The sequence below is a fragment of the Aythya ferina genome, assembly GCF_964211825.1.
Source record: "Aythya ferina genome assembly, chromosome: 12".
Taxonomy (NCBI): domain Eukaryota; kingdom Metazoa; phylum Chordata; class Aves; order Anseriformes; family Anatidae; genus Aythya; species Aythya ferina.
This window is the reverse complement of record NC_140308.1, coordinates 9,001,793-9,016,325: the sequence shown is the minus strand read 5'-3', so window position 1 is coordinate 9,016,325 and position 14,533 is coordinate 9,001,793. Positions and strand designations below refer to the sequence as shown.

The window sequence follows — 14,533 nt, the reverse complement described above, 5'->3', positions numbered from 1 at the left end:
CAAAGGCTGCGATTTCCTGCAGTATTTATTTTCCAGAATTGTTGTCAAATTTCTTGTAACTGCAGTGAAATAGGATAACTTGTGTAATTCCATGTGGGTATGAGTTACAGGGTCAAGCTAATGAGAAGGTACTTTAATCAGGCTTTTAGTCATAGCGTCTTATATCAGACAATAATTATTCTCTAATAACTAAAGCAGGAAGATAAGCAGTCAATGCCAATAGAAAATAAATGCATTATATTAATTCTCTACTTTCCTGTGCTGATCAGCTCTTTCCTGGTGGTAGGACCATCTGTAACTCTTAGGAAAGTGTATGTAGTAGTATTCCCTCTAGTGGGTAGCAGGGTTGTGGAGACAAATGGGACAAGGTGGTAGCACTGTGGCTTTTGAAAGTGGTTACGTTGGTGCTGTTGCTGATAGACACTGTGATGCAGTGTCAGGGCAAGTGAAATAACCTTCCATGTTCAATACGTAGGGAAGGCACAGGCTGCAGTACCCAGGGGAGAATTCAGCTGCCCCCAAACCTGTTGGAAGCACAATAAGTGGGGCCGCAAGCAGGGGACTTCTAAATTGTGTTGAAGACAGTTTATTTAGATGGATGAGCAGGGGAGATGTTCAGCTGAATCTCTTCCCCCAGAACAAAGGTTCTCAAATATATAAAGAGAAAGGGCATCCTTTTCTGAAGTAACAACGAGACCATGGCATTTAATATCCTTAGAGAGGCAAGTAAGAGAAATTAAAAGTAAGGTCACAAGCTTGGATTTTGGGAAAGCAGATTTTGGTTTATTCAGGGATTCTCTTGGCAGACTGAAATGGAAGACTGCCCTGGAGGGCAAAGGGGCACAGGACAGCTGGTTTAATATTCAAAGATGACCTCCTCAAAGCACAAGCGAGTCTATTGCAGTGTTTAGAAAGTCAAGCAAGTATGGCAGAAAGACAGTATGGATAAGTAAGGAACTCTGGATTAAGCTCAAATACAAGGGAATAAACAGAAAATAAAAGCAGTGATGAGTTACCTAGGAGGAATATAGAGACCTTGCTTGCGCATGCAGGGGTCAGGATAGGAATTTCAAAGCTGGAAATGCAACATGGTTTGTGAAAGAAAACCATAATGCTTTCTACAAGTGCATTGGTAACAAAAGGAGAAGTCTAAGAAAACTGGTATTGTTATCAAGTACAAGAGGGCGATTTGGAACAGCTGGTATGGACTTAATGAGGCAAAATTGGACTGGATGATTTTGAGTTATCCTGGTTTTGAAGTTTTTGATTTTTCCAACCAAGAGAATCACCTAGTGAAGGATGGAAGTATTCCTGACCCCTTTGACAGGATCACTGGTTGTGTGGGCAGGTGGAGAGCAATGGATGTCTTGCTGAAGTCAAGGTCATTGACAAGATCTGTCTGAATCCTTATAGTGCAAGTGGGGAGAAGTGAACAGGACAAGTGGCTGATGAGACTGATAAAGTTGTTTGGACTGACAGGCTTGGTGAGTGATGAGTGGTGCTAAGTCCAACTGGAGAGCAGCTACTAGTGATACCGCTCCGGGATCAGTATTGAGAGCAGTACTGCTTAACGTCTGTACAAATGCAGCTGTAGAAAATGAGCTAGCGTAAGGGTAACCATGTTTGTGAAATTCTGTATACATACTAAAGATGTTAAAATAGCTTATGTAGACATATCATTACCAAGGTAATATATCCAATAAGAGGAGTTCTGTGCTTTCCGAGCCAAGGAAATGAAGTTTGTCCTATAATGTGACACTGTCATCCTCCCCAGCACTGAGGGGCAAGTCCTGGCACAGCCACGGTGCTCTTCACCCTCATCAGCCTAGAGGAAGTCTCATTCAACAGCTCTCTGCGTGGTGATACTGGATTAACCTTTTAAGTTGTTATTTATGTCATAAAAGGATACATTAGGCACTTAATTTTATTTTTTCTAATTGTTGCTATAATTTTCACCTGTGAAAACTGGGATGATTTCTTCTTGTAGCTACAAAAATCTGAGCACTTATATCAAAGTTCACAGAAGTCAATAGAAATCTGTAATGAACTTGTGTGGAGTAGGCCCTAAATGACTGAACTATAGAGCTGAGAATTTTATTGAGCCTAGTAAAATTAATTTATAAGTTTCAGATACCTTTTAACAGTTCTTCGTGATTTTTTAGGTTTAGGGGTCCTATCAATATTTAGTCCTGGTTCAGCCTTACTAAAATATGGTTATATGCAACTGGCTTTTTGCTGGAAAACAGTTTTATTTTGTTTTAACAAGAAAAGAGCAATATGTGTTTTGGAAAATATAGAATGACTTTCTTTCACTTCTGTCAGTTCTGTTTCATTACTCCTGGGATAATGTATTAGTCTGGAGCAAGTTTTTTTTTTTTTTTTTTTCCTCATGCTATTCAGCATTTATAAAATCAGAACATTAAACTACTGTGGTGTTATTCAGAGGCCTCATTTACTTTGAATCTCTCAATTTCAGAGGATTTTATTTGTTCTGAGCTTATTTGCACAACCCAGCATACAGAATTGATTCTGGGTTTATGATGCCCGCTCAGGTATTCAATGACTGCAGCTTTGGGATTTTCATTTGGCCAGACCTTCAGTTGTTTTAGCAAATGTTTATACAGTTTTGGTTGCATGTTACTGTATTTCATAAATGGTTATTAGGGAAGCTCAAAAAGGTCGTCTACAACCGGTAAAGATGATGAGAAAGTAATATGGAGATTCCCTGCTAGATCAAAGAATTTGTTTGAGCCTAATTATATAAGCTCCTTGTGTGGTATTGACAGCTGAGATATAACAGGGTCAGACATCTTGACCACGAAAAACCATATTTTTTCACTGGAGCTTGTAGATTGCAGCTTCTGTCAGGTGATGCTCTTGAAGGCAGCTTATTTTCTTGAGTGTTGAAACATGGCAATTACAAAGGTATTATTTAGCTTTTAAATGATGTGGTTGCGAATCTTTTTTTTTTTTTTTTTTTAATCTGTCTAAATTGTGGGGTTTGTAATTGCTGTTAGATGTGCAGGATGGATATAGCAGCAATGGGAGACCTGCACGGGTCTGTCCTGCACTGCGTGGCTGTTGCACATCAGCTGTGCAGAAAGCAATACTCTGGGAAGAGCCTGTGCCCTACTCGTGTTTTCCCAGAAACATGCCACCAGTAAGCAGATGAAACTAAGTGTGCCATTTAGCCTAACAAATGGGTGATGTCCTATTGTGTAGATTGTTACAGGTGAGTCTCCTTGCTACAGCTGTGAGACATCTATGCTATCTATTAGGGATTGCTCTGGAGAGCTTGAATTTCAAGTTCCTTAAATCAGGGACAAGTCTCGAACAATACTTAAACCAAAAAACAATCTTGAGTGCTTATAGCAGCTTTTTTTATTTTGTGCATTTTATTTTTTTTTTGAAACTGGAAGAAACAGCTCTTCCTGATGTCAAACAAGTGTTTGATGTAAAATCGAAGGTCTGCTTCTGAAAAACAATGTAATAAATTTCTACCTGTTCTGCTGAGAAAGCAAAATATTCTTATTAATTGTGATTACAAGTAGTGTTGCATGAAATGATTTTGGAATTATTTTTTTCACTTACGTAAATGATATCTATTTTCTATCTTCCTTACTGGTTATCCAGCCTTTCAGACTTTCTCCTGTTTTACTCCTCACAGACCTTAATACTTTGAGTGTGAGTCCCAGGTAAAACAGACCTGCCTACCTTTTTCAAATGCTGGAATAGTATCTTCTGAAATTCAAAAACTACCAGTCTGTCAGTATTTAGGTATTTATAGGTATTATTAGGTATTTGTAGGTATTTATACCCATGAGGTAGGAACAGAACAGGAGCTGTGTTGATATAACCACTACATTGAAGAATCACACAAGTAACAAAATAGTGATTCTCGGAGCTAAATAAATGGTGTTGCCACTGCCATTACCAAATGTCTTCTGGAGGCAAAGATGAGTAAACATGTGCAGAAGCACGTTCTGAACCAGGTTCAGGATTGTAGGCAGACATTTTCAAATTAGGTAGCTTAGTAATTCTGCTAATTCCTAATGAAGTACTCATTTTTCTGTGCATAAAATCAATGACTAAACAGGCTTCATAAGTCACTAAGTAATAATAATGCCTTAGATATTTGGCATACCAATATTTAAACTTGAAAGGTGGTATGTTTTTAACTTTTCCAGTAAACTTAATAATATTTTACAAGTCTGATAGTGATAAATTTGTTGTGGAAATGCCTATTTCAGGACTTATTTTCTTCATACAAGTGGTAGGTTTTTAATGTGCTCCTTTTTTGTTTCCCTTAGAGCACATTGTAACTCATATTTGTCCAGCTTCAAAAGGCAGCTCAGCGTCAAAAAAAAAAAACATATATACGTATTCCCCCTTTTGAAGCTGCCTAAAAAGAAAGCCTGAAGCAGTTATCAAATAAAAAGATGCATGAATTTTTATCCACTACAAAAATACACCTTCAAACTTAAAATGGTAATTTATTTTTACTTGGAGGTCCAGCCAAGCATATCAAATGATGTGAGGAAATGTTAAGATAAAGCTTCTAGAAGCTCTTTTCTAAAAATGTGTACCTACTTTCTTATGTGGCTATTTCTGGGCAAGTAATATGGCTTACAAATAATTTTGATGTTAGTGGCATAAACAGAGGTCTTTTTTTTTTTTTTTTTGAGACAGGAGGAGAAATTATATTTGAGTTGCACAACTAAAATGTCTTAGTCTAGACATTTGGATATGTATGTCGTCATGTCATGGCCGCCGTTGTGGCTGTATAGCCTACACAGACACATGTAATTAAAACAGCAATGCCTATTAGTATCTAACATGTTTCCTAAAACACTTTTTTTTTTTTTTAACATTGTTTTTAAGTACAGGTCAAAAATCAATGTTTATAAGTATTTGAAAAATAAGGTTATAATGTTTTTGTTTCTGACTTTTTTTTCTGTCTTGGTAGCTTATTTCTAACAGATGGAACATTCAAACAGGCCTTTGAAAGTAATCTGATTTCCTGTATATGGAAGAGTCATATATGTGAAGTGTCTACCCCCGCTTAAAAAAAAAAAAAAAAGCTTTAGGATTTTAGTTTTTCTTGCCAGCAGATCTTTTCTTGTCATATAGCTTATGGCTGAGGACCAGCACCAACAAACAATCAGACTTCTGACAATAAGGCATCAACTGCTGTGCCTACCAAACTCTCATACTGCTTTGTTTAGATAGAGAAAAGTCAATAGCAATGTAGTATTGCTTCCAGCTAAGGTGATGTTAATACCCGTGCTGGAAATCCATCCGTGTGAATTAAACCAACTTTGAAAGCATTTCAAGCTTCTCAGTGATTTTCAGCCATGATGTGAGCAATCTTACCATGTAACTTCATCTTCTGAGCAACTCCTCTTCTGAGGTTTTGGAGAATCTAGGCCAGATCCTTGGCTCCCTCTTCTGGCTGCCAAGAAGCTTGTCTTTCTGTGGAAATTTCTGAAGTGGCCTTAAGTCCCATTCCTGTTTATTTTCACAAAGGCAAAGCACTGCTCAGTCTCACTCCCAAGTTCTTTAAAACTTAATTTCGAGACCACCTTTTGTCACTTCTGCTAATTTTAGAAGTGTGTTGTGTTTTTCTGTGTTGAATTTGGCAATTCCAGACTGTGTCAAGAGCATGCCAATTCCAAACCTATTTTCAAAGAGAGCTTACTTGCTATTGGATTAGTTTATATTGCGTTTATGGAATTTTGCTAATAATATTTTGGAGAAATTTTCACAAAATTGAAATTGCATGTTTAAAATTTGTCAGTCAGAAGTGAGTGAAAATCCATGTTTCCTTGCATGTTTCTGTTGCCTGGTCAAGTCCAAAAGCTTGATGTTGGGGGAAAAAAAAAAAAAAAAAAGCTTCTAGGTGAAAAATTAAGTAATTCTTCTTTGTGCTAGCTGTTTTCAGTATGGGGGGATAAGTCCTTAGTAGATGAAAACTCGGGAAAGATATGGATCACACATGCATTCCATTGCACAGAAATATGCAGTTATTTGCTATGAAGGAAGTTTTAGTGATGATGAGTAAAAACAAAACCATAAATCAAAACCACAATGTTAGATAGAGGTGGGTTGGGTAGTAGAAATCTCATTTCCTTTTTTTTTTCCCTTCTATGGACTCACATCTCCAAATCTATTTGATGACTTTGTTTTCTAATCTGTAACATGGTAGTAATATTTCAGAGTCTTGCAAAAAGCTTCGCTGACCCTGAAATGACAGGGACTGATTTTGAAGGCTTCAGGGAACCTTATGCATATTTCTTTCTGAGAATTGGAGGAGCAGGTCCCAACTTTTAAACTGGGTTTTGAGTTGGGAACAGTTTGCAAGGATGGGTGTGCAAGTTCCTTGGGTTGAATGCAAAATATTGTGTCTGACTGGTGAAGTAAAGTATTTCTTAGGAAAAACTGTAAAGATTTTATGCTGCTTTCAAAAAAGAATCTGGTGAATATGATTCTTAGTTTATTTTTTTAAATAAAATTCATACCATAAGGTGAAAATGAAGTGCGTTCCTTGCCAAATAATTAAGTTTTGTCTTTTAGCTTTTGGCTGAATGAAATAATCTCTCCATATCTGATTGCTTGTTAATTTTTTTTAGTATACATTTTTACAATTTATGAAAGACCACAACTGTTAAGGTTTGGACCTTCTATGAAGTGTAATCTTAGCTATGAAAAATCCTTTGCCTACGGTCTTATTTTCTTTTAATAGATTTGACCAAGGTTTTAGGTGGCATCTTGAGTTTTCTGGGTTATTTGGTTTGTGTAGAAGGGTTAAAAGTGCAGTAAAACAATCTACCAATCAATTTTAACATCTTGTGCCAGAGAAATCTGTAACTTCTAACTGAAAGCAGAAAGTATTTAAGTTGGTTTTGATCCAGAGTGAATCATGTGTTCTGCAGGAAATCATAGCAGCTGATTTCTATTACAGAATTATCAGGAGTGCCACATGAGCTGCATTCTATCGCAAAGGTATGTTTCTGTAATAAATGTGACTACTGTTAAAAACACAAAAACCTGGACAACTAGGTGCTCCTAAAACTAGTTTCCAGATAATTTATGGTAACACTCTATTTTCAAATATCCAAATTTGCAAATATATTTGCAAATGCTAGTGGGTTTGTAAATGTGTGGAATGGAGGCATGATTTTTACATTCATGTGCAGTTGTGTGTATTTTGTAAGAACACAAAGCCAATAATCTTATTTGCTTCATAGCTAATAATAAAAAAAAAAAAAAAAAAAGACTACTTCTGAAAATGCTGCTCATTTCATACTAAACAGCCCTTTTATTGGTTCATTTCTGAAGTCCTTTAAGTTACTGAACAGTGTTCTGAATAAAGAAATTCTACAAAAGTCCTGCATATGTATGCAATGTAATGAAAGACTGAGTTTTGGTTACATGCATTATTTTATGTAGTGATTTGAGGTTTCAGGTATACTGGAAGCTCTATGGAGTTCAGTATTTCAACCTTTGTTCATTGACTGATCCTTCTGAAACAAATAGTGTTCTGTATGGTTCTGGTATTGGGATGTAGAACCTCTGTATGACTCCTCTACACATACATATTTTTAATGTACTTCATAATAGATCCTAGCTACCAAACAGACCTGCCCCCAAGCATTGTTGTGTTCTTAGCATCATGAGTGCTACCATGATCAATAACCACCAGGATAAAAGAAAATCCATACTCAAGTAGGGAGCTACAAGCCTAATATTCAAAAACATTTATAAGATTAAATTTCTGTGGTTGAATCTTGGTGACACTACTTAAAATAGCTTGCTTCTAGTGAAAGAAGAATTCCTTTATGCTTCCTCACTGCCCCATCTCTTAAATCTTAGCTTCTTTGTGAGAAGAGACTATGCTTATAGTTTATGCAAAGCTTTTTGGGTTCTTTAGGAGTGTGCAACTGAAATTTGTACGTGGCTGTTAATTGCACAGTATGTCAACTGTGGACTGTGCCACTCTTCAGTGCAGTATCTGAGGAAGCACCTCGTATGACTCCTTAGAAAGCTTTGTATCCCTCATTCTTTTAAGAAGATGCGGGAGGTTTTCAGGCTGAATTGCAGCCTCCTTACACCATATGTTTAGAGAATTCATCTCCCACAGTCTGAGCTGTGAGTGCGGGTTGGTGTGGTGTTATGATCAACACTGGAGTTCGTGTCCGCTTCTGTGAGAAATGAATGCATTCAACCAGGAGAGAAGGGTTTGTGCTGTGAGTGCCTCCATCTGGCTCATGGGGCAGGAGCAGCAGGAGGCCACTGGGGTCTGATGTAAATACTTCAAAAAATGTCGATCTCCTAACTTCCACTGATTCTCCATAGCTGCTAAGGGTTGGGAATGTCCAAATTAATCAATGGGCATTATTTAAATTCTGTAGCTGCCTGAGTCTTTAGTTGGGGTAATAAGGATGCAGGGACTGCTCTTGTATTTCTTGAATCTGAAGCTGAACTCTCTATGGTACCAGGAGGAAAATAATTGACGGAAGGGCCCTGAGCAGTAATGGAGAAGCAGTTACAAGCTCTAGGTCTGAACCCCCCTGGAAAGTTTCATCGCTTTGCAGTGAAGCAAGGGTGCAGGCTGATATTTCTAGTTGAACTGATTGATTAAAAGGTTGATTAAAAGGGTGAAAGAAATATTGTACTTATTGACTCCAAACCATATCAGGGAAAGTTAACTCAGGGATTATCACAAGCTGATTGTTCTGAAGAAACTGGCGCCTGGGATGTCTGCAAGATGCTGAGGCCCTTCTGCGGATATAAGCACATAAAGAGAAGGAAATTAAAAAAAATAATAAAAAGGGGGGGGGGGGCGGGGGGGAGGAAAACCCACTCCATGACGATATGCTGAGCTTCTAGGATAAAGAGTGTGTTCTGGCAAACATCCATGATCTTGCATGGCATTTCTTCAGGGTCATGAGAGCCCTTGTGGTGGACCCAGGCTACAGTGAGATTTACCTGTTAGCTAAAGTTTTGTTTGAACTACTGATCTAAACATTTCATTGAAGCCACTTTTGACATTAAATAGTTAAAATCTGAGTTATCAATATTCAATCTATGAAAAGATTGCATGAGGACCTCTGACAGCATGCAGTTCTGCTGGGATCCTTTTGCAGCTGGTTTATGTTATACAAGAGCTAGAAATCAGTTACAAATCAAATAGTAAAAGAAAGATATTTCCACTAGTAACTTGTTTCTCAGTAATTATCAAATACAATAAATATTGCATAAAATAATGGAATGTTCAGCAGGAAAAACTGAACTAACTACTCAAGTGACTGTGTAGTCCATTGTATTTGGTCTTAGAGCTGGGGGATTGATGGAAGTTGAATGTGAATATTATGCACCCTACAATTATCCTGATATTTACTAAAAGGGTTTTGATACTTCCATTATTGTTACCAGTTACCATTGCTTTGGAAACAAACAAACAAACAAACTTCTGACTAGTTTGAATCTCTTTGGGAAATAATTACTTTATTGTATCCCAAAATAAATTAGCTAGTGTCTAGAGGGACATGGGATTTCAAGAGACTTTTCAAAGTTTCATGTTTATGTGCTTCTGTGATTCCCATGGTACCCTTCTTGATCTTAAGCAACTAACTCCCATTCTGATGAGATCTTTAAAAAAGTATTCCCCTGATTTATCAAACACCCAAAATGTTGCGGTTAATCCTCAGCACTGGGGAGGCTCGTGTCGGTTTCTGGTTGTAATTCTGCTTATGGTGTGAGCTGCTCAACCTGTTTAACTGAATGGCACTGCTGTTTGGAGGTCTGTGGTCACTGCATCAAGGTTCTACTCTAGGCACAGTGGTATCATTTTTGGGGCTCAGAAGAAGGAACTTGGTGTCACATTAGTATGCTTCTGGACTTATAAATGGTAATAAACATATCTGAATCTAGTTTGAACCTGTAGCAGAATCTATGATTTCAATTGAAGATGTTTCATATCTGGACTCTCAGAGGTTGTTTGAAGAAGCTGTACCTGTAGTATTGTTTGTCTTTATATAATGTTGATATAAAGTATAAGAACCATACTTAGAAAACTTTAAATTTCTGCCTTGTTTTGCTACTTCCGTGGATAGATTGTCTTCTCAGACAGGAAGATGGGAAACAACCCTGAATACTGCTTATCTGGGCACTTGAGTAATTATCATAATGGAGCCTGGGTATATGAGTTAAGGCTTTAATTTTGTGGTAGCTCTAGTTATATACTATGAGGCTGATTAAGAATTACTGGAGAAACCACTGTAAAATTACAGTATTAATTCTTTTCATTTTGTACAATCAAGAGCTCCTTGGATGTATGCATGATTTAGTAAGCTCTGTAACTTTCCCTTACCATTCAGGTAAGCAGAGTATATTGTACTCCACGATTACAGAGATATCTCAGCTGAAATAGTAGAAAACTAAAGAAAAGACAACATTTAAATGAGTTTAAAATATACACAACACCACTATTAAAAAACGTTTTATTATTCTAGTGCTAGAGAAGAGATTTTTAGCAGAAGGAAGATGGCTTATTACACTAAATCTTGTGGATATATCTTGTGGATATGACAGTTTTCTGTTGTTTTCATGTTTTATCGATCCATTTCTACTGATCTTTATTTATGTATTTATTTTTATTTACTGTCAGCAAGGATGCCTCTGTACTGAAAGCTGAACTATTCTGCAGATTCCTGTCTTGGAAATACTGCTCCTCACCATTGAAGATTGCTCTCCTTGGAATCCATTTTGCTCATAAATTTGATGTTTCTTCGCTTTCACAGAAATAGGCTGTATCTACTTAGTTGTTTTTTTTTTTGGTGTTGAGGGTGAATTCTTAATGAACTACAATTAATCCACCAAATTTAACAGGGGTGTGCTAATAACTATTAGGGAGTTGTTAGGATTAGAGTTGTGTGCTGGGTTTGTATAGATGAAGCATCTCCAGTGCAAAAGAGCAAAATATCTCAACAGATAAGAAAAAAAGAATAATAAGTAACTAGTGTGTAATCTGAAATATTACTTTTCCATTATAGAAGGCTGAGATACTTTTTTTTTTTTTTTTTTTTAAAAAAAAAAAGGAAGAAAAGTGAAAAGAGAAACGTAGGATGCCAACAAAGAAAAACAGAAAAAGACAATAGCAGAGACAGTAATACATCAAAGCGGTGGAGTAACGACAGGTGAGGTAGGTCAGAGTTTTGAGAAATTGTTTGTTAGTCTTGTTCCTGTTCAGAAGGGGAATTACCTGTATTGGTATAGCCTTATTGCTCCCTGAAAGAAAAGTACAGCTTTATGAGAAAATACTGTTTTACTTGTTCTGCCATCATCACTCAAATTAAAACATTACTTCTTTTAATAATTAATACATGATCATTATTCTTGTTTTGGTCATTAACCAAACACAAAATCATGCTGAAGTTTCACTGTTCCTAGAATTTCTTTTACTTTTCTGAGGTCACTGTTAAAAAGAGGACATCACAGCTATTTTTTCAGCCTCCTATCTGCAGTATTTTAGATGGTTTTGAACAAATCACCTCTGGGTTCAGTACAATAGTCTGCAGAGCAGACCTTTCTCCTTGATTAAATAAACACTAATTCCATCCTTTTGAAGTTGGCGGTAGCTTTTGCTTGCCTCTGAGTATTTGGAAGTTATATTACAGTCCTAAAGGTGACCGCAGCATAGCAGTTATAAACACCGCATCAATGTGAGTACCAGTAACAGGGCGGGCACGTCAGCAAGGAGCTGATGTTTTTCCCATGCTTATTTAACTTACGAAGGAGTTGCAAGTCGTGTACCTTCTTTATGTTATTGGCACCCAGCCAACCTGAGTATTTCTGCATTTTATTGAAGCCGGGTCTGTGCCTGCACTACGTACCTGTCCTCCCACAAAGGTGGTATGGCATTTTACGCTACTGAGTCCCAGATATGTTGCTAATAGTTGTTGTGCCTTTGAGTGCATTGTTATAGAAAGAACAAAAACAGCGTGGAATGGCTTTTGGAAGTCAGGATAGTTTTACCATTTTAGAGAACTGTTAGATATTGCTTGTGGTGGCTAATGCGATAATAAACTTAAAGCAGCTTTTTATTTATACTGCTTGAATTGTAGTTTACTCAGTAATAAGATTTTTTCCAGTTAGACTCATTTTTTATAGATATTATTGGCAATTAATTGAATTGTACTTGAATATTGACGAGAACGTAATAAAACAAGTAGTGGAGTGCATGGAAATAACTGTTTTGGTATAGGTAAGTACAGCTTCTTTGAAAGCTCAGAGACCAAAACTAGTTGTGTCAATAAAATACTGTGAATTCCAGGTTAGCTACTGAGAGACTGTGACTTGGCCTTGGCTGGCTGTAAAGTGCTCAGTGTAAGTGATTCCTAGCGGAAGGAAAAAAGCTGGAAACGGAAACTTCAGGGAGCGGTATTGTAGGAAGGGATTTTGGCAGTTTTGAAGACAGAGATGTATTCCTCTCAAATTTCATAGCCATATGATTAAAGTAGGTCATAACTGTTTGAGAAAATACTTCTTGTATTGACCAGTTGTATTCTGTTAAACTACTGCTACTTGAACTCACTGTGATTTTCACATTTTTTTGAGTCAATTCAAATTCTCTCACACACTCTTCTGTAGTTGTAGGTTTTGTGCTTTTCCATTCTCCTTAAAATCCATTAAACGCAGTGTGCCAACAGATAATACTTCGTCCTGCTCCACTGATGAATTTATAGCTTCCCATATTATAATTTCATATTATATTTTTAATTTTTTATCACTGGGAGTGGCAGAGTGCTTCATACTAGATGAAAATGAGTGTCTACTGACAGGTATCAGTTGTTACTGTAATTCAAGGTAATGAAACAACCTGCCTTTGAAATTTTTTCAATCTTTTCTGTATTCTGATGCCAGAGAAGGTTGTAAAAACAAGTCATTGACTAAAAGAAAAAAAAAAAAAAAAAGAAAGAAAGATACCTAGCAGCTGCTTTTAATTTGAAAGCATTTTTATGTTTTTGTAAAGACGAAGTTATTTGGCATAAAGTGTATTGTCCATTTGGTAGTGCAATTCTTTCATTTTTTGTGTACTGGAAGTTTTAACACCAGGTCAGTTTTGGTGTGTTTTTGTTTTGTGATGGAACTGTTTTCTGTGTGACATTTAAACCTTCAAATATTTTATCATAAGCACTTGATTGGTATTACACTACATGAAATAAACAAAATAAAACCATGTGGGACAGGTTAATGTTGAATTTCAAGTATAGGTGAAATAAGACATTGAGGGCAAATCTTAATGGAATGCATTGATTGAAGTCTACTTACTGATAATGCCTTAAAGTTGTAGGTGAACTCGTTTGGTTCCATTGCTAAAGTGATGGTGATGCAGGGAGGCCAGTTGCTGGAAGATGATTAATTCCCTCTTCTTTTACTACTTGCTCATGTGGTTAGGCAAGATGCATTATACATTATAATTGATGAGTAATAATGTTAATTGCAAGCTATATGTAATTAGTGTGGTTCAAATAGCCACTGTTATCTGTCTTGACTTTTCTGAACAAGCCATAGAATTTGATTTTAATTACTAAGTTACTTGCTGCCATAAATGTTCACAAGTGATTTATAAAACACAGAATGCCATACCAGCTTTCAACAAGTTTTTCCATCCAAGTTCCTCAGCATACTGGGGGAAGTAATGCCAGTAAACCCAAAGCAGTACTATTGTCAAAATATGATAATCACAGCTACAGTTACAATGTCGTTCCTGTAAAAGAAATATATTATACAGCCAAAAACTTGCATTAAGAATGCAGGCAGCGATGCCATAACAAGCTAAATAGGAAGTGAATATTTTTTGACTTTATCTTGTGTCGGAGAGCCCAGTTTAACCAGTAAGACTGAGAATTCATAAAATTCGTAAGTGAAATAGAATTCTACTTGCTGGAACAGGATTGCGATTTTTGAATTAAATTTAACTGAATCGCTGTTCAGCAAAGACGAGAGATTGTTGTTAGTGGCAGGTTTAGGGTCACTAACAGCAAAATGGGCTGCAGCTTGTGATTTTAAGGATACATAAAACACTGGCTGTATTCCACAGTATGCACTGCTAAACTGCAGGCAACAGTAAAATCTCCCTGTTGCGGCATAAATATGGCATGAAAGTTGATTAACCAGTTTTATGTTGTTATCTGAGCCTGCAATCCATCTGGACTAAAATTATAGAGATGAAAACTTGAGTTTTTCAACAGCAAAATAATAAATGAAACCAGATTAGAAAAAGCAAAGATTTACTTACTTTAAATTCACACCAAGATGACCAGTTGTTTACTCTGTACCAGGTCTCACTTTTTTTGTGTTTGTGGAACAACTGTAGAATGTTGCATTGAGATCAGTGTCATTAAACAACGGTGTATTTGGTATATCCAAGTCGGTACCTATGAAGTGTAATAGAATCCTTACTACTTCTGGCCTTGTGTGTGTGTGTGCAGTTCTGTGGAGAACTGCAAATTTTCTAACGTTGGCTGAG

General features: G+C 36.7%; 1 protein-coding gene across 9 annotated transcripts in view; it reads left to right on the top strand.

Moving 5' to 3' along the window:
* The window catches only part of CDH11 (cadherin 11), a 464,760-nt gene that overhangs the window by 88,834 nt on the left and 361,393 nt on the right, over positions 1-14,533 (top strand). For 7 of the 9 annotated variants that reach the window (XM_084533751.1, XM_084533754.1, XM_084533755.1 and 4 more), the window contains exon 1: positions 11,185-11,203. The gene's annotated coding sequence lies outside the window, so the exon portion shown is untranslated. Of the gene's footprint in view, positions 1-11,099; positions 11,204-14,533 lie in introns of those variants that run through there. The other 2 variants (XM_084533758.1, XM_084533750.1) reach the window with 2 other exon arrangements.